The sequence below is a fragment of the Protopterus annectens genome, chromosome 1.part0 (genome assembly GCF_019279795.1).
Source record: "Protopterus annectens isolate FY-2018-M chromosome 1.part0, PAN1.0, whole genome shotgun sequence".
Lineage (NCBI taxonomy): Eukaryota > Metazoa > Chordata > Ceratodontiformes > Protopteridae > Protopterus > Protopterus annectens.
Window position 1 is genome coordinate 606,961,082 of NC_056725.1, and position 27,233 is coordinate 606,988,314.

General features: G+C 40.6%; 1 long non-coding RNA gene across 1 annotated transcript in view; it reads left to right on the plus strand.

Annotated features, from left to right (window-relative positions):
* The window catches only part of LOC122793590, a 181,244-nt gene extending 172,110 nt beyond the window's left edge, over window positions 1-9,134 (plus strand). The window contains exon 3 of the long non-coding RNA XR_006363492.1: window positions 8,116-9,134. This is a non-coding gene — a long non-coding RNA (uncharacterized LOC122793590). The remainder of the gene's footprint in view (window positions 1-8,115) is intronic.
* Window positions 9,135-27,233: the final 18,099 nt, after the last annotated feature.

Consider the following 27,233-nt stretch of genomic DNA (forward strand, 5'->3'; position numbering starts at 1 on the left):
AACTTTTGCTATGCTAGAGGGATTTTATTTCCAAGGGGAGTTGGTTCCAGGATGTAGCTGGATTATAGTTATAGAGAAGGCAGCCTATTTTGGTTTTGGGTTTGTAGATGTCTAATAATTCTTGATTTGAGCAGCATAATGTCTTAGCAGGGGAATATTTGGATATGATAGTGGAGAGGCTGGGACAGAAGGAGGGTAGATAGAGGATAGAGTGGATGATTTGTATTTGGTATAGTAGGAGCAGCTGATGGAATTCTAGCCAGTCTAGTTGCTGTAGTGCTAAGCAGTGGTGTGACTTGTAGGTTTGGTTAGCTGCAAATCTGGTGATCTTATTATAGGTAATTTCAAGCTTGGAAATAAGTTTAGAATTTAGGTTTGTGAATATGTGGCAGCTGTACAGGAGTGTTGGGAGTTATAAAACCTGGGAGAGAGTTATTCGGGCAGCATTAGTTAAGTATTTCTTGCTACGGAAAAGGTGTCCAAGTTTCTGATGAGTTCTTTTTACCGAGTTAGTAATATGGAGATCAAATTTAAGCTGATCATGCATTGTAACACCTAGCAATTGAGTACTAGATTCAGCTGAGATGATAGTGTTGTTGCAGAATAAGGTGGTAAATGTACGTTTGAGTGTGGTGATGTTTTTGGGGAGGAAGAGTAGGAGCTTAGTTTTTTTTGGATGAAGTATTAGTTTGTTATCACTAAGCCAAGTCTCAATGGTGTGGAAGGATGCCTGGGTAGTTGAGTGGAGGTCAGTTGGGTTGTCAGCAATGGTTATAACAGTTAAGTCATCAGCATATTGCACAAGAGATGACTGGGGACAAGAGGAGTAGAGCAAGTTGGTGAAAATATTAAAGAGTAGTAGTCCAAGTATGGACCCATGGGGGTCTCCCATTTGTACAGTGAGAGGGGATGATAGTGCAGAGAGCCATTTAACTGACTGCTGGTAGGTAGAGAGATAGCTGGAGAACCAGGAGATAGTAGGGGGAGAGAAATGTAAGTTAGTGAGTTTATCTAGAAGGAGTGGGTGAGAGACAGTGTCAAAGGCTTTAGAAAGGTCAAGTCATAGGCATGAGACAAGTTTACTGTTATCACAAGCTAGGGAGACTATGTTGATGAATGATATGAGTGCAGTAGTTGTATTATGCTTGGGACGGAAACCATGCTGTGTGGGTATGAGAAGGTTTTCCTGGTGAAGGTGATGCATTACCTGCTTGTGAATGCATTTCTCTATTAATTTTGAGAGTGGAGAGAGTATGACAATCGGTCTGAAGTTGGATATGTCTGAGGAGTTGCCCCCTTTGTGAATGGGTAGAGTAAAGAAATTCTTCCATACAGTGGGGACATAGGATTCAGAAATGGATCGGTTGATTAAGATGGATACAGGATAGGCGAGAGATTCAGAGGCAATCTTCAGGAAGTAAGAGGGTAGCTTGTCAACAGATGGGGAGCAAGGTTTAAGTTTAGAGAGTAATAACTTTACATAGTTAGTTGATACTGCTTTTATAGAGTTTGTGGGGGTGCTAGTATTGTTTCTGGGGGGAGAGAATTTATTATGGAGGTTATTGAGTTCATAAAATTATTGTTAAATTTGTTGGCTATGTCTTCAGTTGTTGCACTGGGACATGGGTTAGGAGAGGAAGGGTTTCCTGGATGAAGAGTCTGTTTAATAGAGCTCCAGAATTTCTTTGGGTCTGATTTAAGAGTAGAGGGAGGATTGGCATAGAAGTTTATTTTGTCATAATGGATGATTTTTTTTTATTTTATTTCTGAGTTCTTTATATTTCTGAAGAAGATAAGGGGTCCTAGTTTTAGTCCACATTTTCCAAATCCTATCCCGGTCTTTCATGAGGGTTCTGGCAGATTTAGTGAGCCAGGGAGCAGTATTAGATTTGATTCTAATTGTGCGAAGAGGAGCAAGGGAGTTAAGAATGTTTAGGTATGTAGTGTTGAAGGAGTGGACACCTTCATCTAAAGGAAGAGTGGTGAGGGATGACCAGTTAATTTTGGAGAGTTGGTGAATAAAGGAGTTAGGACAGAAATGAGAAAGTGAGCGGGGGTAATAAATTTGTTAGGTTTGGTAAAGTGGGAAGTATGTCTGGTAACTGTTATAGGGTAGTGGTCTGGACTGAGGGCATTTGGAAGGGTTTGGGAGTTACGATAGTTTTGAGGGTGGGAGACCAATATCCAGTCAAGAAGTGGGCTAGGTAGGTGAGATTTATTAATGTAGGTTGGGGTTGTGATTAGCTGCTCAAACCCAAGTAGGTTTATACAGGAAGTAGCGTTTGGAGCTTGTATTGTAAGCCAATCAATATTTACATCTCCCAGTATAATTATTTCATTGTGGATGGTATGTGAGAGGTGAGATATAATGTTCTCAAGTATGTTAAAACTATCACCAGGGGGACTATAGATTGCTGCAACAGTTATGGTGTTGAAACTGTTAAGTTTGAAGTTGCTCAGCAGGAGTTCAGCTGGTGAGAAGGAGGGTAAGTCTAGTTTGGGACTGATTTGGGAGAGACAATTGGAGTAGAGTATAGAGACTCCTCCTCCTTTTCTTTTAGGTCGATCTAATCTAAGGATATTATAGCCATGAGGGATGATTTCACTGTCCAGATGGTGTGGTTTTAACCATGTTTCAGTTAGGGTAACTATGTCAGGAGTATAGTTAGCTATCCAAGCATGGAGTTCTTGCACGTTATTTACAAGGCTCCTGACATTGATAGAGCAGAATTGTACTTGTTTTTGTGGGTTGGAGGGGTTGGCAGGTTTAGATACATGGGGGTTATTGTTCAGGGTAGTGCCTGTAGGGCCTGGGTTAGGATGAATGTCACCAGATGGAAGTAGAGGTTTGTAATGGGGTTTTAATTTGAGTAAGTAGACTTTGTTTTTTTTGTTTTAAAGGGGAGGGGGGAGATATTTTTATTTTAGGAATGGGAGTGGTGGGGGGAAGGATGGAGGGACAAAATAGTAGACAGGGCTGTGGTGTAGTACTTGAGTTAAGAGTGATGTTTGAGGGATGGAAATAGGGAGTAGGTAATTGTGATAGGAGGTGAGGTGATAGAGTATAAGGAGTAGAGAAGGTAAGAGTATAGTTTGAGTTGTAAGAGACATATCACTTTATGGGATGTAGAACAGAGGATGAGAGGAAGGGGTGGGAGTAAGGTATAGCAGTCTTTGATAGTGGATAGTAGGTAAGTGTGGGGAGGAGCAAAGAAGAGAGGTAGTATGAGAACAGGAAGTAGAGGGGTGGGGGATTTGGGAGGAAGTGAGGGGGTGTGGTTGTATGGATAGGTATAAAGGTAATGATATGGGGGTGGGTGAAGAGCAAAGTGAGCGGAGTGGGGCTAAACCTTCCAGATAGAACTTAGCTAAAAAAACTATCAGCTAGTCCAGGGACACTTACTAGAGATGCTACACCTGGGGGGCTTTCAGTTGCAATTAGAGCAAATATGGCATCCAGGGTTTTTAAAACCATTGGTGTGTTGTACCTGAGTGATCACTTGGGGGGGGGGGGTGAGGGAAGGGAGGGAAACCATCAATTGGAATTTAAAGTAGCAGGGGAGAATCCAAGGCACTCTGCTAAATCTAGCTATTTAGCAAAGGACCGCCAAGGAAATAAGGTAAATATACAGGCACCCTTGTTCTAAGACTGGAAGGTTTCTCCAAAAAAAACAATGTGTAGGAGTACACCACAGGTAGAGGTTGTATGCTGCTTACTAGTCTGCAATGGCAGATTTTATTCTCTTTTATATTTGAATTTCCCTTTGCTCATTGTTTGCTGCACACAATGTAGCTAAAGATAAAAGCAGCTGGAGACTTTGCACCTCTGTTTGGTGTTTAGTGAAGAACAAGTATTGAGGAGGAGGGACTGGAGGCTATGACTATTGAGAGGGGCTAAATACCTTAACATACAACAAATTATCAACAGTGAAACGGATGAATGGGGTGGAGGTGGGCTAAGAGGAAGAAGGTTTGCAGCTGTTGCCCCTGGGGTATGCACTCTAGCTGACTGCAACAGATTTTAACAAGGTATAACAGTAGTCACAAAAGCTGGCACCTACACTACACAAGCGGCAACAAAAAAGTTCCTGGAGTTAAACCTGGGGCTGCAGTCTATTTTGGGATGATTGCTGGTTAGAGTTTTCTTTGCTTTTAGCTGGAGTGAGAGGATTTCTTGCTCACACAAGTGGGGGGGGGGGGCAAAGCGATCAGGTCCTCAGTGGCTACTACACAAGCGGCAACAACAAGGTTCCTGGAGTTAAACCTGGGGCTGCAGTCTATTTTTGGATGATTGCTGGTTAGAGTTTTCTTTGCTTTTAGCTGGATTGAGAGGATTCCTTGCTCACACAAGTGGAGGGGGGGGACCCAAAGCGATCAGGTCCTCAGTGGCTACTACAAAAGCGGAAACAACAAGGTTCCTGGAGTTAAACCTGGGGCTGCAGTCTATTTTTGGATGATTGCTGGTTAGAGTTTTCTTTGCTTTTAGCTGGAGTGAGAGGATTCCTTGCTCACACAAGTCGGGGGGGGGGGGGGGGCAAAGTGATCAGGTCCTCAGTGGCTACTACACAAGTGGCAACAACAAGGTTCCTGGAGTTAAACCTGGGGCTGCAGTCTATTTTTGGATGATTGCTGGTTACAGTTTTCTTTCTTTTAGCTTGAGTGAGAGGATTCCTTGCTCTTATGTCTTGTAAGGCAAGGAAACACAATTTCTAGATGGGAAGGAGTAATGAAGAGTCACTTAAAGGTCAACTTCAGAGTGTTTAGTAGTTTCCTATTAGATGACCTGCAGTGGTACCACCCTCTGCACAAATTGGCAGCTCTTTGAGCAGCTGTGAAGAGTAGGAGACTATAGAGAGCATTTTATATAAAGGATTTTAAACTGGAGATGTTTGCTGATATGCAAGCATGGGGAAGCTTTTTTATCTGCAGGATGAAAGACTTTTATAAAGTTAAACCCTCAGGCCAGTCAGATTAACACACAATAAGTTATCATCCAGTAGTTACCACCTTGGATGGGTTGAATTTACCTCTCTGCTCTAATATCCTTCTGTGACAAGTAACATCAAAGACATGCTCTTCCACGCTATCTCCTGTAGTTTCTCTGATATCCTTCCATGACACATAACATCAAAGACACGTCCCTTCCTGTGTGGTGGCCACTCAGTGGTAATGTGACACTTCCACACACAGTCCTTTCCATTACTTTGGCAAGAATGAAGTGATCTATCTTGTTCTGTCATTAACTGGTCCATAACTGGTGCACCCCATGAACAACAACAAAGGTATACCTGTGGTCCACTGTTCTGGTACCACCCTGCAGTTCAAGTAGAGGACAGAAAGCCAAAGCACTTCAGTTGGTTCCTTAAGTGCATGGGATGACAGTTTATTTAGTTATTATATCTTGTCACTCCTCAGGATCCTGGACTACATTTCCACTTTTGTCCTTGTAAATTCTGTATGTGTCCGTCTGTCTCTCTGTCCATTCCAGCCTACTCCTCCTTCCTTGCTGCTGCTCTGCTCCTCCACTGTTTGTTAAAACAGATGTGAAGAATGCACTTGAAAGCTATGCCCGGGGTCTGACACCTTAATGTCTTTTCCCACTTGATGCCAATATTCTAATGCCTTAACAGAGTCTTTTTGTGCTCCCATGATTATCTAAATAATCATTTTAGGTCTAACCCCAACCATAACTATCATTCTTTTATCTGCCATGTCCTTCCAAATGATCACAGTTGCCTTTATGGCTTTATCATAACCATTTCCACTTTCTCCTGACTCATATTTTGGCATAATCTCTTCTTCTTGGATGGATGCCTTCACTTCCATCTTTAGTCAAGCTTTCTGCCTTTTTATATGATATTTCTTCCTTAGTCTTCAGATAGCCCATCATTCTCTCCAGCACATCTATCTCAAATCCAGTCCAGAATGTGCCACATGGTAGTACCCCACTGTTGTGGCCAGCAGAATAATGTCACCCTCATAAAGTTTCAACCCTTAGGTCTTGTCATGTTCCCTTTCTCTTCTCCTGCTTCAAGAACTGCAGACCTCCTTGTAAGCATGCATGTAATATCTGTGGACAGTTCCTCAGAACATGTGTGTTGATTAGAGTTAACAGTTCCAGATATACCCCTTCTAGCCCATTTGCCATGTTTAGTATCTTTCACTTTTTAATAACACTGCATTATGTAAATCGACAAGTGTAATTTCCCCTTTTTTATCCAATGTATTCAAGCTAACCATGAGTGGTGGATTAACTTTCCTTTTGTGACTACAGAGAAGTGCAATTTGTCGAGTAATTTTAGTTTCTGTTTTTCCTCAGAAACCTTTATAGCTCATTAATGCCTCCAATTTAAAGGGCAGCTATACCAAAATATCAAATTTTACCTCACCATAATATGTTTTGCCTTCCCATTATTCTAACACCAATGAAATGCCATACAGGGAAGACATGAATTTTTTAATGTTTTTTTTTTTTTTTAACCAGGTAAGCCCACTAACAACAAGTATCTGTTTTCAGTAGTGACCTAGAAGCACTGTTCAGTCATAAAGTAGGTAAATAGAGGCAGAAGGAGTCCAAGTGTTCAGAGCTTTAATACATCGTGGTAAGTGTCATACAAGATTTTTCTGCCACTACAATGTGCAATCTCTGAATATCATCTTGGCTTTCTGTGGAATCCTTCATTATTTTTGTTTGGTGTATAGGTACGCTTTAGCTGAAGAACTCAGACAATACGGGAAGAGTAACTACATATAACACATTTACAGCTTTAATAGAACAAAATACTTCAGCCACTGATTCCACATTCAACAGAAGTTAAAAAAGACTATTACACTAATGAGGAAACTACTTTGCTGTCAGTTATGTGTGGTATGTCAGCCACAGATAACCTAGAGTTTCAGCCACAGATTGTGGGTAAAGATGTTGAATTAAAACAAGCAAAGTTAGTCATGAGCTCAAATCTAACATTCAAATACAACTTAAAGGCTGTTTAGGAGACAAACACACTAACTAAAATCAAAGGGCACACCTGAAATAGACTCTCATTCGTGTCCTTAATATCTGTCAAAGAAACATCACAATAGTGCTACTGCAAATTAACGAAGAAATGGGTCCTTCTCATCCAGTGCATTGTGAAGATGAGAAGTCTTTGCTGTAAAATGAAATCATGTCAAACTTTGGAAATCTGGGATGAACCTTGGCACTGTAAGGCAGCAGCAACACGAATTGCTAATGTGTTCTTTTGCTATCCTAACGCCTTCGCTTTAATGCTTTTCTGTTTTTGCAGGTGTATTTATAAAATATCGCCCTTTTTACCTCCCATACCATTTTCTTCATCTTAAGAGTTTATCCAGTGATTTCATACAGTTACTTTTCCTGAATGTCATTTTTGTTGTTATGAAAGCAAGAAAGAAAGAAAGAAAAAACAGACTAACCACAGTGCAGTTAAGGTTAATTTATTGATATTTTTGGAGATAAAACAGCAATAAATAGATAACTTACAGTTGCTTAGTCTTTAGTTGCCAGGAGGTGGCACCAAACAGCCACGCAATTGATGGTGCTCTAAGCGTTGTAAAACCAAGTATGGGCTTAGTAGTTATCATGAAAAAATGTTAACAAGCTAAAAAAAAAATCAAATTCCAACTGCATGATTCTCACAACATGTCCAGTGATTGTGTTGTAGCTAATTTTCCCATTGATACAGTTAATTGTTCAGTTCAGGTCAGCAAAGCAAAACTGTTACCCTGTAAGGAGAATGGATTTATGAATTCTTTTGTAGCTGATGTTGTCACGTCATAATCAGCTTTCTTTTCTTTTGTAAGTGTGTGGGGGCACTGTATAACTGCTGGTGTATTGTATTCTCTGTGTCAGTTTTAGAGCCAGGTTATTTTCCTTTCATTACATCAACCACATAGCCTGTGTGACAGAAGAGCACACACATTTTGTTCTGATTTCTTCATTTTTAATTACAGTCATATTCAGGCCTACAAATTTCAAGTGAGCTTTTTATAAACTGTAAAGTGGTTACTAGGAAGGTCAAAAACTTTTAAACAGACTGTTGTTATGTCATTTTGAAAGCCACTGCTAGAAGATAATTTGCACTTTGTTTCTTTTAGTGAAAGTTTTCTGGAGATGTCATGTGACAGATGGAAGACGAGGTTATATGCTGAATATAGAAGATTCTAGTAAACGCAAAGACACATCAAATATCTTCCAGAGCTTGCTATTGCTACCTGAAAATGTATGCAAGAAAGAGTATTTAAGAGATCAGAGAAATACTTGGAGTACTGTTCTGTAAGAAAAGGGTATTAATACTATATAGAAAGAGACAACTTTGTCAGAGGGGACACCTCACTAAAGACTGTGGTGTTATGATACTGAAGGTATCATGAACCAATAACAGCAGAGAATGTAGGATAACTAAAAGGCAGGTAACAACAACTGACTGAAAATGCTTTTGTTTCTGTTAGAAATATAACAGTGGGATGAAGAGAATGTGGTAATGTTTTGAATAATGTGGTAATGTATTTTTGAATGATGTTCTGAGATAAAGGATCTTAGATAACAAATGCTGTATTTCCAAATTGCTTAATAATCACTGCCCTTAATTAGTTCTTATGCATTAAACAAGACTGCTAAAATTGCAGCTTTTGAAAATAAAAGATACATGATATATCTAGATACAAACACAATTGCAATGTCTGAAATGAGGAGAATAGGCGCACAAGCTCTTCTCTTAGTTATTTCTGGCTTAGAAAGGATGTGTGTGTATCATATGACACAATTAAATGATGGAACTGTTTGCAAACATGCAACAACCCCCAACACTGTCAGCATTTCAATAGAAACTGCAATATTTGCATTAAATAAGCCATCTCCCACTGTGCAACAGCATTACACTATGCCCACTAGTTCTTAGTTTGAATATTTGGCTGGCAGTCTGACTTGGAGATTAGGTCACTGAGCTGCAAATCAGCAACATCCAGCTGAGCTGGATTCGATTCTCACAGTTTGCTAATGTATATATTTGATCTGTTTGACTCACTTGAAGCAACTAATTTCATTCCCTAGTATACTGACATCTAATAGGCCTTAGGTGGTTGGTTACACTTAGCAGTGTAAAAAAACTCACAAATGCTACAGACTAGACTATTACAATAAAAGTTTTCAGACTTTCTTATAAAAAAGTAGTGCAGGAATTTGCAAGCTACAAAGTCATTAGCAAATAACATTTCTTACCAAATGCAGTTAATTCTGATGACAAGTCATAGATTTATGTCTTTAGAAAGTACCACATCTGATTACTTGTAAAAATAATAGTATTAAAATCAAAGTGTGTCAAACACTCTTTCCTTTTCAACAAGATAAGAAGTCTACAAATGAGGAAAATTAACTAGGAAATATGAAAAGCCCCCATTTCTTTGCAGACTTCAACCAGTATGACTGCCACACTGTGTGCCTTTCTATAACATCCTAATTCATTCAAGTCCCATTTGTCAGCTGTGTAGATGCGAGTCCTATCATACATGTTTGTGCATGGTAACAGGTAAATGACAGCATTACCTTGTTTTATATTGAAACACTGGTTAGAAAGTCACCTTTGAATATTAAACACATTAGTTGGCCAGAGTAGCAAATACACAAACAGCCTGAGTAAACCAAAGGGATGCTCTGCAGGAATGAGGCATGAAGTGTGACTCTGCATCATAATAGTATTACACTACAATCTCAGAGAATAAAGAAGACCATAGCTTCTAGTCTTGTGGCAGACATTTAATTTACTAAATAGATATTTTTTCATATTAGATCAACTTTGACACAATAACATAATAAATCTGGTGGGTACAGTGAGCATTTGTGTATGTGTACTGCACTCCAATAGTTACCTCTTGAAATAGTAGGATATGGCATCTACTGCTGCACTATACCTGGGGTGAAACCAAATGTATGCACAGCTGCCAGAAATGTAGTGCTAATGAGAGTTTCAGTGAAAAAAATCAAAACCAAAATTTCCAACAGTTTTTCTTAGCTGCATCAGTGGAATCACTTATCCATACTGAATAAAATAAAAACGTCAGCGTGAATCATTTTTAGCAAACCTTTACTTCTGTTTTATTACAGATTGCTGAGATAATCTAGCTGAGGACGGAGATGAAGAGGTTGGGCTGCAATGTCACATAATCTTATTGCCAAACAGAGAGAGAGAGACAAATACTGCATTCCTTTGTGAAGAAAAAAATGTTGTGAGTGCAAGCATACAATCACACACACACACACACACACACACACACACACACACATGCTTGCAAATACACATGTGCATGTGTGCATGTATGTGTTTGTGTGAGGGGGTTGTGTGTGCATAAAACGTGGTGTGTATGTGTGTGTTTTGAAAATTAAAATCTCGTTTGAGAAGTGGAGTTAGTGTGTGATAAATGAAAGAAACTGAGAATGAGGAGAAGAAAGAAGAAAAAGAAAGGAGAAGGGGGGGGTGCAAGCTCAATGTAAGGATTACAACAAGCAAGTACAATGACAGAGGCAGGAGTGGAAATATAAGCAGAGAGCCAGAGAGTTGTTAAATAATCATCATCGTCATCATCATCTTCTTTCGGCTGTTCCCATTAGTTGTCGCCACAGCGGATCATCTGTTTCCATTTCTTCCTGTCCTCTGCATCTTGCTCTGTCACAGCAACCACCTGCATGTCCTCTCTCACCACATCCATAAACCTTATCTTAGGCCTTCCTCTTTTCCTGTTACCTGGTAGCTTCATCCTTAGCATCTTTTTCCCAATATACTCTGCATCCCTCCTCAGCACATGTCCAAACCAATGAAATCGTGCCTCTCTGGCTTTGTCTACAAACCTTCCAACCTGGGCTGATCCTCTAATATACTTATTCCTAATCCTGTCCACCCTCATCACACCCAGTGCGAATCTTAACATCTTTAACTCTGCCACATCCAGCTCTGACTCCTGCCTTTTTGTCAATGCCACTGTCTCCAACCCATATAATATAGCTGGTTTCACTACCCTCTTGTAGACCTTCCCTTTCACTCTTACTGGTACTCGTCTGTCACAAATCACTCTTCTCCACCCCCTCCATCCTGCCTGTACTCTCTTCTTCACCTCTCTTCCACACTCACCATTACTCTGAACTATTGATCCCAAGTATTTAAACTCATCCACCTTCGCCACCTCTACTCCTTGCATCCTCACGATTCCTCTATCCTCCCTCTCATTCACACACATATATTTTGTCTAAGTCCTGCTGACCTTCATTCCTCTTCTATCTAGAGCATATCTCCATCTCTCCAGGGTTGTCTCCACCTGTTCCCTACTCTCACTACAGATCACAATGTCATCTGCAAACATCATAGTCCACGGGGACTCCTGTCTGATATCGTATGTCAACCTGTCCAACACCATTGCAAATAAGAAAGGGCTTAGAGCTGATCCCTGATGTAATCCCACCTCCACCTTAAACGCATCCATCACTCCCACCGCAGACCTCACCGCTGTCACACTACACTCGTACATATCCTGTACCACTCTTACATGCTTCTCTGACACTCCCAACTTCCTCATACAATACCACAACTCCTCTCTAGACACCCTGTCATATGCTTTCTCTAAGTCTACAAAAACACAATGCAACTCATTCTGACATTCTCTGTACTTCTCCATCAACAATCTCAGAGCAAACATCACATCTGTAGTGCTCTTTCCTGGCATGAAACCATACTGCTGATCACTAATCATCACGTCCCTTCTTAACCTAGCTTCCAATACTCTTTCCCATAACTTCATGCTGTGACCGATCAGTTTAATCCCTCTGTAGTTACTACAGCTCTGCACATCACCCTTATTCTTAAAAATTGGTACCAAAACACTTCTTCTCCATTCCTCAGGCATCCTCTCACTTTCCAAGATTTCATTAAACAATCTAGTTAAAAACTCCACTGCCATTTCACCTAAACACCTCCATGCATTCACAGGTATGTCATGTAGACCAACAGCCTTTCCATTTTTCATCCTCTACATAGCTATCCTTACTTCCTCCTTGCTAATCCATTGCACTTCATGATTCACTATCCCCACATCATCCAACCTTCTCTCCCTCTCATTCTCTTCATTCATAAACCCCTCAAAGCACTCTTTCGATCTCCTCAACACACTCTCCTCACTTGTGAGTATATTTCCCTCATTATCCTTTATCGCTTTTACCTGCTGCACATGTTTACTAGCTCGGTCCCCCTGTCTAGCCAATTGGTACAGGTCTTTTTCTCCCTCCTTAGTGTACAACCTTTCATACAACTTTTCATATGCCTTATCCCTAGCCTTCACCACCTCGCTCTTTGCCATGCACCTCATCTCCTTATACTCCTGCCTACTTTTTTCATCTCTCTGACAATCCCACTTCTTTGCCAACGTCTTTCTCTGTATACTCTCCTGCACTTCCTCATTCCACCACCATGTCTCCTTGTCATCCTTCCTCTGTCCAGATGTCATACCAAGCACCTTTCTAGCCGTTTCCCTTACTAGCTCTGCTGTAGTTACCCAGCTATTAGGTAACTCTTCACTGCCACCCAGTGCCTGTCTTAACTCATCCCTGAACTCCACCTCACAATTACCCTTTTTCAATTTCCACCATTTGATCCTTGGTGCTGCCCTCACACTCCTCCTCCTCTTCTTGATCACCAACGTCATCTTACAAACCACCATCCTATGCTGCCTAACTACACTTTCCCCGGTCACCATTTTACAGTCTCCAATCTCTTTCAAACTAGACCTCCTACATAAGATAAAATCCACCTGTGTGCATCTTCATCCACTCTTGTATGTCACCCTATGTTCCTCCCTCTTGTTAAAATATGTATTCACCACAGCCATGTCCATCCTTTTCGCAAAATCCACTACCATCTGACCTTCTGCATTCCTTTGTTTAACACCATACCTACCCATCACTTCCTCATCCCCTCTGTTCCCTTCACCAACATGCCCATTAAAATCTGCTCCAATCACCAGTCTCTCACCCTTGGGTACAGTCATCACCACTTCATCCAACTCACTCCAAAATTTTTCTTTCTCATCCATAAAATAAAAAGGTTAATGGCTGGTGATTAGTAAGATACTTTATTTGCCACACAGACAGAAGTAGACAGTCCATAAAACACAGTGCCACTCGGCTCATATCAGATAGTAAAGGTAGAATTTATTGTGCTCCAGTCAGCATACCTCTCAACCTCTTAGGGCAAGAAATCTGGGAAAGTCTAAAATAATGGTGAGATAAAGGCCAAAAAATATGGACAGATTTTAAATATTGCCCTTATAAAATTAGAAAGTTGCTAGAATAACAGGATTTGTGCTACTATGCATTTTCTGAAGGATATAAAGTTTGAAACTCAAATGTATGTCATTATTTAGTGACTTCAATCCTCAGTGATTTGTCAGAAAACCACAAATTTTATGAGGAACAGAGCGGAGATGAAAATCTGGACATTCTGAGAAAATCTGTATAGTTGATGCCAGTCGAGGTCTGCATATGAAAACAGATACAGACAAATACAGAAGAAAGACAAAAATAACATGCATGCATATGTACAGAAATATATGGGGAAAGTATTATATTAAGTGTTTAAATAAATATGCTGGCTGTGTCATCAAAGAAACAAAATAAAGGCAGTTTGAAGTACCCCCTGCATGCACAAACGCACACACACACACACACACACACACACACACACACACACACACACACACACACACACACACACACACACACACACACACACACACACACACACACACACACACAGACAGTGCAGCACATTCACCAACATGTCTATACACAAATATTTTGGTTTGGTGAGGGGGTTGTATTAGTGACTTAAATAGTGTCTTACACAGAAAGACTAAATGCTATGCAGACTCTTTCCCCCACCCGCTATAGTGTCATGGATATCACTTAACATGTTTTATTCCAGTGGTTGTACTTGTAGGATCTGTTCATAAAGAATCAGAAAGAAATTTGTGTTTGTGCATGTATGTGTCTAACTGATATTGTTTGATTAAAGCATCTAGGCAGGGTCTAACCTATTGCATTTTATGTGCAGTCATGGGGGTCAGAGCAAAAAGGGTAGAAAAAATGAGGACCATGCATATATCTATATCTGAGCACACACACACACACACACACACACACACACACACACACACACACACACACACACACACACACACACACACACACACACACACACACACACACATTTTCTTCTCTCTCTCTCTCTCTATATATATATATATATATATATATATATATATATATATATATATATATATATATATATATATATATATATATATGTATACATATACATATAAGTGTGTGTGTGTGTGTGTGTGTCTGTGTGTGTGTGTGTATGTAGGTGTAGGTGTATGTGGATTTATTGTAAGTTTGTGAGTGTGTGTGTGTGTGTGTGTGTGTGTGTGTGTGTGTGTGTGTGTGTGTGTGTGTTTATGAGTAAATTTTGTTTGTTTTATTATTACAGAATTAAATAAATGCAAATCAACTGAATCCATTTTTGCAGGTTTTTGCTCCCACTGCCTGATGATCTTCAGCTGTCTCCTAGCCAGTCATCCCATTTGTTCTACATTACCAATATGAGAGTCAGCTGGGAGGAGCCACCATTTAGGTAGTCACTGGCAGTACTTTGAAGCTTTTTTTGTATGGTCTACAGCCTATGTGCATACTCAGTTAGAGAGGGAAGGAGATATGCAATGGGCTGTCCTCACTGGTCTCCCCTCACCTCCACAGGGGACATTACCCTGTCCTCCTGTTCTCAGGCACATATGGTGGCTTCTCCTGGTCATCACTAGAGAAATCACATCACTCCATGTGATCACTGAATGCTCTCACCAATGTCCTCCATGGGAGGGGCACATTGACTACACCCCTCCATTCCCCCTACTCCCTGTCTGGCTCCTCCAGTGCAATGGTTTCTAAATGAACCCAAGTTGCCTGGGTTGTAGTCACAACTCCACCCATCTACTCCACAGAGCCAGGCTATATTAACAGAGTTCTTGCGGAAATGGAACAAAGGCCAATAAAGTATCACCTCCCATGGCACTGCACCATTGTTCACTTGCCATAATCTTATATCATAGGATTATAGGAGGTTACTAGGCTAATGGCCCTGGGGGCCGTTAAAAGCCTAGCCAAGAGTTTATCCCCAAAAAAGAAACCTCACTCAGCACCTGTCACCCCTGTCAATGAGGGACAAAGGTGGAACCCCTGGGACAAATTTATGGTTTCCTATCCACTCATCAAGGTTGCATTTGAAGAGGGTCAGTGAGGTACTCTGTTTGACATGTATGGGAAGTCTATTCTAGAGATGAGACAGCCTCTGCGAGACAAACTTGTCTCTCCAGCAGGTTTTGTTGATGTTGCATATTAGATTTAGGCCTATCTAGCAGGTAATGCATGAGAAGTTAGACTTACGAATATGGAGCATCTCTAGTAGGGCAGGGTCTGATATTTCCTTGTAGGTGAGACACAGATCACCTCTGAGCAATCTGTATGATAATGAGCAGAGTGAGATTGATTTAAACCTGTCCGCATAGGATAGGTGTTGGAGGCCATGGATTCTCTTTGTGAGGTATTTCTGTGGCCTTTCCAGTTGGTGCAGGTGTTTGGAGAGGTACATACCAAACAGGGCATTATATTCAGTTATAGGTCTAATAAGGGAGGAGTACAGAGAGGTAACAGCCTCCTTTTTTTTTGGATGCAATCCCTTTACTTATGAGATGAACTAAGTAAAAGGCTTTTCTGACCACTGCCGCTACATGATGGTCGAATGTAAGGTTGTTGTCAACCTGAGTACCCAGGTCTCTCACCAGAGGTTGTGTGCTTAGGGGGTTGCCTTTGATGTGGTAATCAGTAGGGGCCGTGTTTTTGCCAAATGGTATGATAATAAATTTTTTTGTGTTTAACTTAAGGCCATGACTTTGGCACCAGTTATTTGTAGCTGTGAGACCCTCTTGCAGTATGTTAGCATCAATTGGGGAGTCAGTGACAGCACCCAACTTGCAGTCATCCACAAACTTGGTCTGCCACATGCACTTTGGCCTCTGAGAAGTATATGCCAAACAGTACGGTTCCCAGGACAGATTCCTAGGGAACACCATTAGTGACAGGTCTGCTGTTGGAAGTGGCAGCACCTCTTTTGACTTTGTGGGTCCTATCTGTGAGCCAGTTGGCCACTCATCTGACTAGATAGGGATTAACATCAAGTTGTGTTAGCTTTTTGATAATCCCTGAGTGGGGGAGTGTGTCAAAGGCCTTGGCCAGGTCAAGGTAAGCTGTATGTACTGGCTTTCTCTCATCCAGGGCCATGGTGACATTGAACATTAACAAAATATATAAAGAGACAGATGGACTTTGATAGGTTGGAACTTATTAGATACTTGTATAGAAAGGCACATCCAGCCATCATGCTTGCTTATATATAAATTCTGCACATGTGTAGACATGTACATCACGCTCTCTTCCCGATTTTCATTTGAATACATGGAAGAGAACAATATGAAGTTTAGTAGAAGGCCATTGTTTAATATTGTTTAATTTCATGTGTTCCTTATACCTTTCCAAATGACTAGTTACACAAGTGGGGCTGTCATTGTTGTCGTTTGACATTCTTCATCCCCAGCTGCATTATTTACCTGTAAATTATTAAAATTCTATGTTATGAATTGACATAACTATATGCTATCTAGTATTTATTTACAAATAATGGCATATCAAGGCATTCATTTAAATAGTATTTATAGATTTTCATAATCACATATATGTTTGTCACATAGATTTAATGTGAATTAACAACAATGATCTAGATAGGCCACTCTGTAGTGTATTCTGCTGGAGATGCTGTAGCACAAGCATTCTGTTTGTAAGTGGTATTACAGAATTTCTCTCATTTGGCAGTATCTGAGGAGTTATCTGACTTGGTACCTGTCTTAATGAAGAAAAACTAGTTTGCGATTTTTCTTGGCATGAAGAATTGATATACCAACTTCATTTTTCCTGGTCTCTGTCAATATGGCTTATGGGGGGGGGGGGCAGTACCTTTGCAGCAGAGACAATATGAAATACCTCACTATGGCCATTACTTCTTTTACAAGATCACATTCAGATATTCTAGATGTATAATGGGCAGGCTATTTGTGAATGCTGAAGACTATTATTTGATCATAGTTAAATGATCACTGATCTACCTTGAAGGGAAGGGTACAGCATCTATGTGAAAGAAACAACCTAAATTATATTTACAGTGACAATAAACTCGATACATACAAAAAAAAAAGAAGAAGAAGAAGAAAAAAGCCAAGCTGTTCAAACACCACCAGTTTAATACTGATCTGGTACCTCGGCCACTTGCCTTCTCAAGGTAATTCAATAATAAAGCAGCATGATTTAAATACAGAGAAAATGCCCATATAACAATCATTTAATCAGTTATACAATTATACAATTATGTAACTTAATTTAATTAAATTCAACCTCCTCTATAGAGCTTATTCTTTATCATTTATTTCCATATTTATACCCCTAGGGTACATTGCTCCAAAATTTAAAATAATTTTATTTTCTAATATGCAAAAACGTTGCTGTCCAAGAAAACAAAGACAAGGACCCAACAATGGAAAAGCACTCTCCTCAGCTTTAACAGGCAAATAAGACAACTTGTGAATTCCTCCAAGAGCTCTTTTGAGAGAAACCTAGCAAGTACTGCCAAGGATAACCATAAGGCCTTTTGCAGCTATGTATGCAACCTAAAGGGTAGAACCCAAGCACGTAAAGAACTGGTTGTCAACAGTATCACACACACACTGACCCCAGAGAGATAGCAAACCTGCTAGTGGATAGGTTTGGTGAAAAATTCACTACCTTATCCCTCCTTACAATAAACCCTCCCCCACCCCTCCCACACACACACACACACACACACACACACACACACACACACACACACACACACACACACACACGCACACGCACACGCACACGTGCACACACACACACACACACACACACACACACACACACGCACGCACACACACACACACACACCTTACATATCTGAAGAACAGGTCCTCAAAGCCTTGTCCATGGCAAGGAACATGGACTCACTGGGACCAGATGACATTCCAGGATGTCTTCTAAGCAGGCTAAAACATAAGCTAGCATCACCATTAAATACCCTTTTCAGTCATAGCCTAACCACAGGCTTTGTTCCTGCAGAATGGAGAACAGCAACAGTTATTTCCCTCCACAAAGGTGTCCTAGCAACAGACCCAGGAGTTATAGACCCATAAGCCTCATCAGCCTCATCTGTAAGGCCATGGAATGTATGATTATGGACCTCATAAATAAAGACATAGGTGACCTCCACACCCTTGGATCCTACCCAATTTGGCTTCATGAAGGGGAGATTCTGTCTGTTAAATCGGATGGATTTCTTTGAAAATGTGACAAGGGCCACTGATGAGGGCAAATCTGTACACACAGCATACCTAGACTTGGCAAAGGCTTTCACAATCCCACATTCAGGCATTATCAATAAACTTAGCAAACTGAATGCAAACCCCTTTGTTGTAAGATGGATTGCCAACTGGCTCACAAACCAGACACACACTATCAAAGTGGGTGACTCCACATCAACCAGTAGACCTGTTACCAGTGGGGTGCCACAGAGGTCAGTGCTGGGCCCCCTACTGTTTGGTATATACGTCTCAGAAGTTCAGGTCAAAACTAAAGGATTGTGACTGGCCAAGTCTGCAGACAACTGCAAACTGGGTGCAGTTATTGATTCCCCAAATGATGTCAGTATACTCCAGAAGATTATTACACAGGCCAACGACTGGTGTCCTAGTCACGTTCTCAAACTGAATACAAAGAAATGTATCATCATTCCCTTCAGCACTAACAATATCCCTTCACATTATCAAATCGACAACAATACCCTAAGTACCCATGAAGTGGTAAGGGATCTGGGATCACAGATCGACCGCGAGCTTAACTTCAACCACCATGTGTCTACCATTGTAGGGAAAGCTTTTCACATAGCTCACTTGATTAGTAAAGGCATTGTCTTGACAGCAAAGGAAGTTATAACCCCCTTATACTTGGCACTTATCTGGCCCATAATTGAGTATAACACCCCATATGGTATGTAAAGTACTAAGCACCTGCAGTAATCAGAGAAGCCTCAGAGATTTCTAACAAAGAAGATCAAGGGCCTCCAGCATGCATCTTAAACGGACTGACTAAAGTCCCTGTCACTATACTCCATATCATGTAGACTTCTTAGGGGCGACTTTTGCCTGGCCTGCAGAGCAACCCAAGACTTACTGCATATATATATATATATATATATATATATATATATATATATATATATATATATATATATATATAAATATCCACACACACACATATATATATATATATATATATATATATATATATATATATATATATATATATAAATCAAATGTGTGTAGGGCTACCCATTCCAGGGACTTAATATGGCCTGTGACTTAAATAGGACATGCTGGAGAGACAGATGTATCTCCCAGTGACTGCCACATCTTTGGAACAGGTACCAATTCATGTTAAACAGAACAACTTTGTGACACTGTTTAACAGGAACCTGGATGAGTGGATGAGGTACCGTAAATTCTTACCGGGGATAATGCCCACAACCCTCTTGGACATGGGCAGTCATCACTAAATGCAATCTTGGGTAATGACTAGTACTTCTACAGTATTTCATTGGTTTGAAATGGCTAGGCATAAAATGACCTCTGGGTTGATAGCCTAGTAATATGCTATGATCCTATGATCCTGTAATTTCTGAGCAGAATTACCCCCTTAGGGAGAAATGGTTGTAGTAAAACACTAAAGAAAAAAATGTGTCAAGACCTTGGTGAACTTCAGGACTGTTTGCGATTTCAATTCCTAATGTCCCCTAAATGCTCAAGTATACAAATTTTGACTTTTTGTTTCGTCTGACCCACATACCACTTAGGGTTGATACAAGCAAAATCCCACAATATATACCACCCCATAAGACTCCCACATAAATATGTCATTAGAAATAAAATTCCTACCATTAATATGAGTCCCTGTCAAATTTCTTGCTTAAGGACACGCCTTACAGTATCCACAGGCAAAAGTGCCTCTAAGATTTAAGGGCATCACGCTTGATCTCTGTTCATTACTTAATATCTCCTTTAAATTATAGTACCTGCAGTAATAAAAAATATCTTTACGGAACAATGCCTCAATTTTTCATCGGAGCATATCAAATGCCAATAATCCTTAACAAATCTTTCCATGGTGGATGAAGAAAGGGAATATTTAGTAGCAAAAACATTTTTCAACACCCAATTGCTCAAAATTTCACTCATAATAAATATTAACATTCTTATGTTCTTTTCTACGTGTAACTCATAGGTTGGTACTAGGCTGTCAGCCCTAGGGCCTATACAAGCCTAGCCATAACAATTCCCTGGCTATTTCTTCCCACAGTATTTACTTCCCTGGACCCCTGTCTAGCAGGGTGACTGACATGATCCCCGGGGTGAATTTCCTATCTCCCATCTAATCATCAAGGTTCCTTTTGAAGAGGGCCAAAGAGGTGCTCTGCTTGACATGTATGGGCAGTCTGTTCCAGAGTTTGAGGAGTCTCTGGGTCAGGAGCCTATCCCTCCAGCATGTTTTGTTCATTGTGATGACAAGGTTTAGATCCCTGGAGCATGTCTCTCTGAGGGATTGGGATTTCTTTAAGTGTAGCATGCCCAACATCTCTGGGTTTGACATGGCCTAGTATGTTAAGCAGAGATCGCCTCTGAGTAGACGATATTCGACAAGAGTATAGGTGGAGTTTTTTTTAGATGGTCAGCATAGGGCATCTGCTTTAGGCCTCTGATTCTTTTAGTGAGGTATTTCTGCGGCCTTTCCAGTTGTTGCAGATGTCTTGAGAGGTACATACCAAATGGGACGTTGTAATCTATAATAGGTCTAATGAGGGATGAGTACAGTGGGACAATTACCTCTTTTTTTCTGGATGAAAAGCCCTTAGTGGTGAGGTGTGCCACATAATAGGATTTCCTGACTGTTGTGGCGATGTGGTTATCTAAGATGAGACCACTGTCCACCTGTGTCCCTAAGTCTCTTTCGGTGTTTAGTGTGCTGCCACTTATGTGGTAATTCACAGGTACATGTTTTTCCATAAAGGGGATAACTATACATTTCTTGGCATTAAGCTTGAGCCCATGGCTTTGGCACCAAGCATCTGTTTCGATAAGGCCCTTTTGTAGAATATCCACATCATTTGGGGATTCAGTAATGGCTCCCAGTTTGCAGAAATCTGCGAACTTTGTTAGCCAGAGTCCCTTAGTGTTGGCCTGTACTTCAGAGAGGTAGATGCCAAACAAAAGCGGTCTCAGGACTGAACCCTGACATACTCCACTTGTCACTTGTCTGGAGCTGGATTTGGAGTCGGCTACTTTTACAGTGTGGGTTCTGTCAGTAAGCCAGTTGGAAACCCATTGAGTGACATAGGGATTAATGCCCAGCTTAGTAAGTTTATCTATAATTCCAGAGTGGGGGATGGTTTCGAAGGCCTTGGCAAGGTCCAGATAGGCTGTGTGGACCACCTTAGCTTTGTCCATGGCTCTGGAGACTGATTCAAAGAAGCCAATCAGGTTCAGGAGACAAGATTGGCCCTTCACAAACCCAAACTGCATGGGGACCAGTGTTTGTAGGTTGCCAATGTCTTTGTTTATAAGTTCCATGATAATACGTTCCATGGCCTTACAGATCAGGCTTGTCTGACTGATGGGATGGTAGTTCCCGGGATCCAAGGTGGATCCCCCCTTGTGGAGTGGGATAACTGAAGCTGTGCGCCGCTCAGTAGGCACAAAGCCTGAAGTGAGGCTATAATTAAACATGAAACTTAGGTGATGTGCCAGTTCATTTTGTAGTTCATGTAGTATACAGCCTGGGATGTCATCTGGTCCCATGGATGCTGTATTCTTAGCTTCTGAGAGTGTGTTTTTTTACCTGTGTGGCCGTTATTACTGGAATTTCCCAATCTTTCAGTATTGAGATGGGCCCTTTAGTGGGTGAGAGGGGGTGAAGTTTGCACTGAATTGAACTGCCAGGATATTGACAATATCCTTGGAATCAGTATATTTAATGCCATTCTGTTGTAGCTCAGAGCAGATCTGAGCATTGTCATTTAGATACTTGACATAGCTATAGAATGCCTTGTGGTTGTCTTTGGAATCTTTGGCAATTTTATTTTTGTAACTAGCTTTGGAGGATTTTATGAGGGATCTCAGCTTCTTACTGAGGCTGGTAAGGGATTTTTTTGCATCCTGGGATTTTCCTCTTTTCTGCAACAGTTTCTTCCTTTTGTTGTAAAGTTTGTTTATGGCAAGGGACCACCAGATTGGCTTCCTTGTTTTGGAGGAGAGTGTCTTGGTTCTATTGGGGATGGCCTGATTCATGCAGGAGTGGATGTGCTCATACAGCGTCTTAGTGCAGGACTCAACAGTCGAACTTTCAGTTCCCGTCTGCATGTGTGTCATGAAGTTTGTCACTTCTGACTTAAGTAGCATGAAGTTGGCTTTGGAGAAGTTTTTTTACAGAGGTTTCCTTACTGGGGGGTGGGGGTGGGATGTGGATGTCAAGGGTGATTAGCTTATGGTCAGACCTGACCAACGAGGGGGTGACCATAGGTGTGGAGCATCGGTTTCCCATGTTGGTAATGACCAGGCCAAAAATATTGGAGCCCCTAGTGGGACTAAGGATTAGTTGATCCAGGGCATTGGAATTTATGAATTCCAAGAACCGTTGGGCAAAGATGTTGGTACACGAGTAGTTTTTCCAGTTAATGGCAGGGTAGTTGAAATCACCCAGTATTAGTGTGTTTGGTTCTATCTTAATATTTTCCAGTATGTTTAGAAAGGTGTAGTGAGAATCTTGGGGCATGGTGGGGGGTCTGTAGCAAGCTACAATTTGGATTGCAGTCTTACCTAGTGTTAGTTGCACTTGGAGAATTTCAGACACATTGTGTTGGGCAACTAGCCTGGTTTTGTGAATATCCTTGGTGAATATGGACACTCCTCCACCTTTAGTGTTTAGTTTCTGGTTTGGTGGCTGAATAGTGTGGTAAGAGTTGTAGCCTGGTATTGCAGGGGTGCTCTCTGGAGCCTTGAGCCAGATCTCAGTTACTGCACAGATATCAATGTTCTCCATTTTTAGTAGTGCCTCGAGAGAGTGCATTTTGAGGTTTAGACCTCTAGCACTGAGTAGCATTACCTTCAGATTTTGCATGCTTGTACCTGTTACAGTGGTGGTTTTGTCCTTTGAACTTTGCCTAAAAAAGGCACTATAGGGGTGGCAAGAGCCTTAGCCAGTAACCTGAATCCCAGGAACGGCAGGTCCAGACCATCTCTGGCAAAGCATCGTGGTCTGTTGATCATGTCGTCCCAGGCAGAAAGATACTGGATCCCCTTTGAATGACACCAGAAGCTTAGCCAATTGTTGAAGTCAATCATTTTGTCCTTATACTGTTTATACTTTAGCTTCCTGATAGTCACTTAATATTACTTAATACTAATTTATTTTAATTCCTTTTATTGAGTTTAGTTTCCTGAAATAACATCACTTCTCCTCATTTTCTCAGTACCTCTTATTTTCTCATTATTTTACAGTGGGATGTATCTCTTTAACTTTATTTTTTTTCTTCCTTGGACTTTCTTTTTGGAGCTATACCATTGGGCAATAAAACTGCCTAAACTTAACCCCCTCCACATCTCAAAATCTGGGTTCTACTTTATTTACGTGAAAGCGTAAAGCCGGGAATACATATGGATCGAACTATATGCATCGAAAGTGCAAGCCGTCGAAAACTGTAAACAGAAATCTCCGTAGGTGGAGATTTCCATTTACTTCAATGTAGTGCGATCTCGGAGTTGGTATATTTAAGTAGTGGGGGGTGTGGGGGGGTGCAGGGGGGCTTGACCCCCTTCCTACATCTTTTTTTTTTCTGTGTATTTTTTTCTTTATTAACTTTCGAACGTTTAAGAGTTCGATGCATATGTGTCGATCTTTATGCATTCGAACTTTTGAACATTCGAGTTAATAAAGTAGACCCATGACAACATGGGAAACACAGCAGGAACACAAATAGGAGTACAACAGTAGGGTCTATATTATAAGATTGACATTTAAAAACATCGAACAACATATGGTCGACACCATATGGTCGATGTCTTCAAACATCAACTTTATAAAAAGACAAAAAGGAAAAAATACCCTAATGAGTTTAAACAGGGGGGCAAGCCCACCTGCACCCTCCACATGAGGGGTTGCACTCACCACACCCCCCGCTACTTAAATATACCAACCCCAAGACTGCACTACATTGCAGTAAACGGAAATCTCCCTTTACAGAGATTTCCATTTACACGCTCGAGATTCTGAGCATTCGATATTCTCTTTTCAACAATGTCAGATTCAAGAATATAATATAGACCCCAACAGTAATATTTAAATGTGAGTACAAAAGTAGTATAGAATGATGTAATATAATATAAAAAGCAGATAAATCTGATATTATACACACAAGTTTGTTCTTATGTAGCACTTTAGTACAGGCAAGTGGCGGATTAATTGTGCATCTTATAATTAAAATAATTTAGGAGGTTTCTGGAATAGAATAACATCAGAACAGTAGGTGAGCTGTGGTCTGTGATTATCAACTATATGGGTAGGATACAAGTAATTAGGAGTGGTTGGTAGCAGGAGATGGCTTTTAAGATGTTAATGCAGTAGAGTTTAAGTACCATAGTGAGACAGCTACTGTAAAAGATATGATCTGTATAAGTAGGTTATTTAGATGAGACGATTAAGTTGTAGTAGGGTCACAGATATGGGATTAGGTTTAGATGGATTGGTCTTAGCCAAGTATGATACAGGAGCACAGACATAGATGTGCAAGGCATTGCTTTAGCTCACATTTGAAAATGTTTAAACTCATATTTTGTCTTAAGCAGGGAGGAACAAAGGTTCACTTTTTTTTGGATAGAGGCAGAATACAAGTCTCCTACTGTATTGTTGGATTTAGTTATACTAATTAGCACTTTATCACCAGAGTGCAAAAGTCTTCTAGGGGAAATAGGGGTATATTAGGCTGTTACGTCATTGCTGCTGCTTCTGTTTAGTCTTGATGTACCCTTGTGCCACCTCCTTTTCCACTGTATTTGTCTTCTCAGGGCCATCCTGCTTCATGTTTACCTTCTTTCCTCCTCAAGCCATCCCGATTACCTAAAATACCTCTCTATGATAGTTCTAATTGATGATTATTTGTACAGGTCCTTTCTATTCCATGCAGTTAGTACCTGCATGTAGTCATGCCTACTTGCTCCTCTAATCTGCCTATTCTTGTTTCTTTTTTATCTTTTGATTGTTCTGGCATAACTAAGGTCCTTGCATTACTTCACACCAACCTGTCCGACCTCCATCCCATGAATGTCCTGTTTCCGTACCCCTTACTTTGTCGACATTGGCTGTGACATTTCATCTCCTCTTTCCTTCTTTTGTAGCTCCCCCCACCCCGTAGACTACATATTAGTATCTTTAAATACTAAGCCCATTCCGTGGACTACATATTAGTATCTTTAAATACTAAGCCCATTCCGTGGACTACATATTAGTATCTTTAAATACTAAGCCCATTCCGTGGACTACATATTAGTATCTTTAAATACTAAGCAATTCATCTGCAGACAAATAACAAGAATCAGTACTCCAGACAGCTATGCAAACTTCTGACCTAAATAAAAAATATCTTACAGGAATTCCTTTCAATTGGCACTGTTTATTTATTTTGTTTATTTGTCTTTGTTGAATGGGAAAGTCTGACTGGGAGAGCCCATTTTCAGTGGAGGCCCAGGGATAAAAGTTCCATTATAGTACATTTATATTAAATGGTTATCACTGGATCATTTGTGTTAGCAAGGGATTATCAAGGAATATGCAGGATATGTTCTTGCTATTAAACACTGCAGAGAAAAGTAAGGAATAAATATACAGATGAATGGTTCAGCCTTTCCCTCATTGGTAATGAAGCATGCCATCTGGTCAGATGGAATCATTGGAAGGGGTGTACCTGTTCTTTGCTAACGCTGCTCACATGCAGAAATACATCACACAGAGAACAGCATGGTAGTACCATTGTATCTATATCATTATCATATTCTGTTTGGCACATCCCCTATGGAATACCCTATAGCAGACTAATGATAAAGGATTATACACCTTCCATGATACGCATATATTCATATCTCACATCTCTAATTCCCTCTATAGTCCATCATACTGCTACTTTCCTGAACTTGATGGTACCTTTAGTGTTTGTTCTTGCCTCATATAACTTGAAGATGCAGGATATGTCATTCTGCACATAACATGACATCTTACCCATGTTGGTATGTGGAGCAAGAAGAAAGAGAAATATTAAAAAAGACACATATACTAACCTCCCATGCTGTCTGCATTTTCTCCCCATTGCTTTAAGACTCTTGCTGTTTTACTGAACACTCCTTTGTCCCCCTCCTGGTATGTGGCTCTGGTTCCCCTTCTGCTTTACTCATACCACCTCCCTAATGGTGATCTAGCCTTCATCCTCACTGCTCATCTGTACATTAAAGCTGTGCTCTGGCTGTTCTGACTATACCTTCTGCATTCATTGCCATCCATTTTGACTGAATCATACTGTGTGTGCTGTACCCACCCCCCAGTATGTTGCATATATCCCTAGTACAGTGCTGTTGTGCTATTGCTACTTATCCTGCCTTCCACCTGGTGCTCTATGTCCCCTATATCCCTAAATTGGAATACACTTAACTTTACAGAGGCATTTGTTCCTCATCCTTTCCATATCATTTCAAGCCATGCAACCTGTATAGTCTGTCTTACTCCAGCCTCCCCTAGCTTGTTATCTGATTGTTGTATAAAAGTATAATTACTACTGTAAGAAAATCATCATTCACACCTTGTATCCTTTATGGTCTCTGTGTAAGAGCTTTACCCTGTGTCCCTAATCTGCCACCCACACTCCTCTTACTTGCCTTCAGGTCAGTCCATTGTCTTCAAGTCA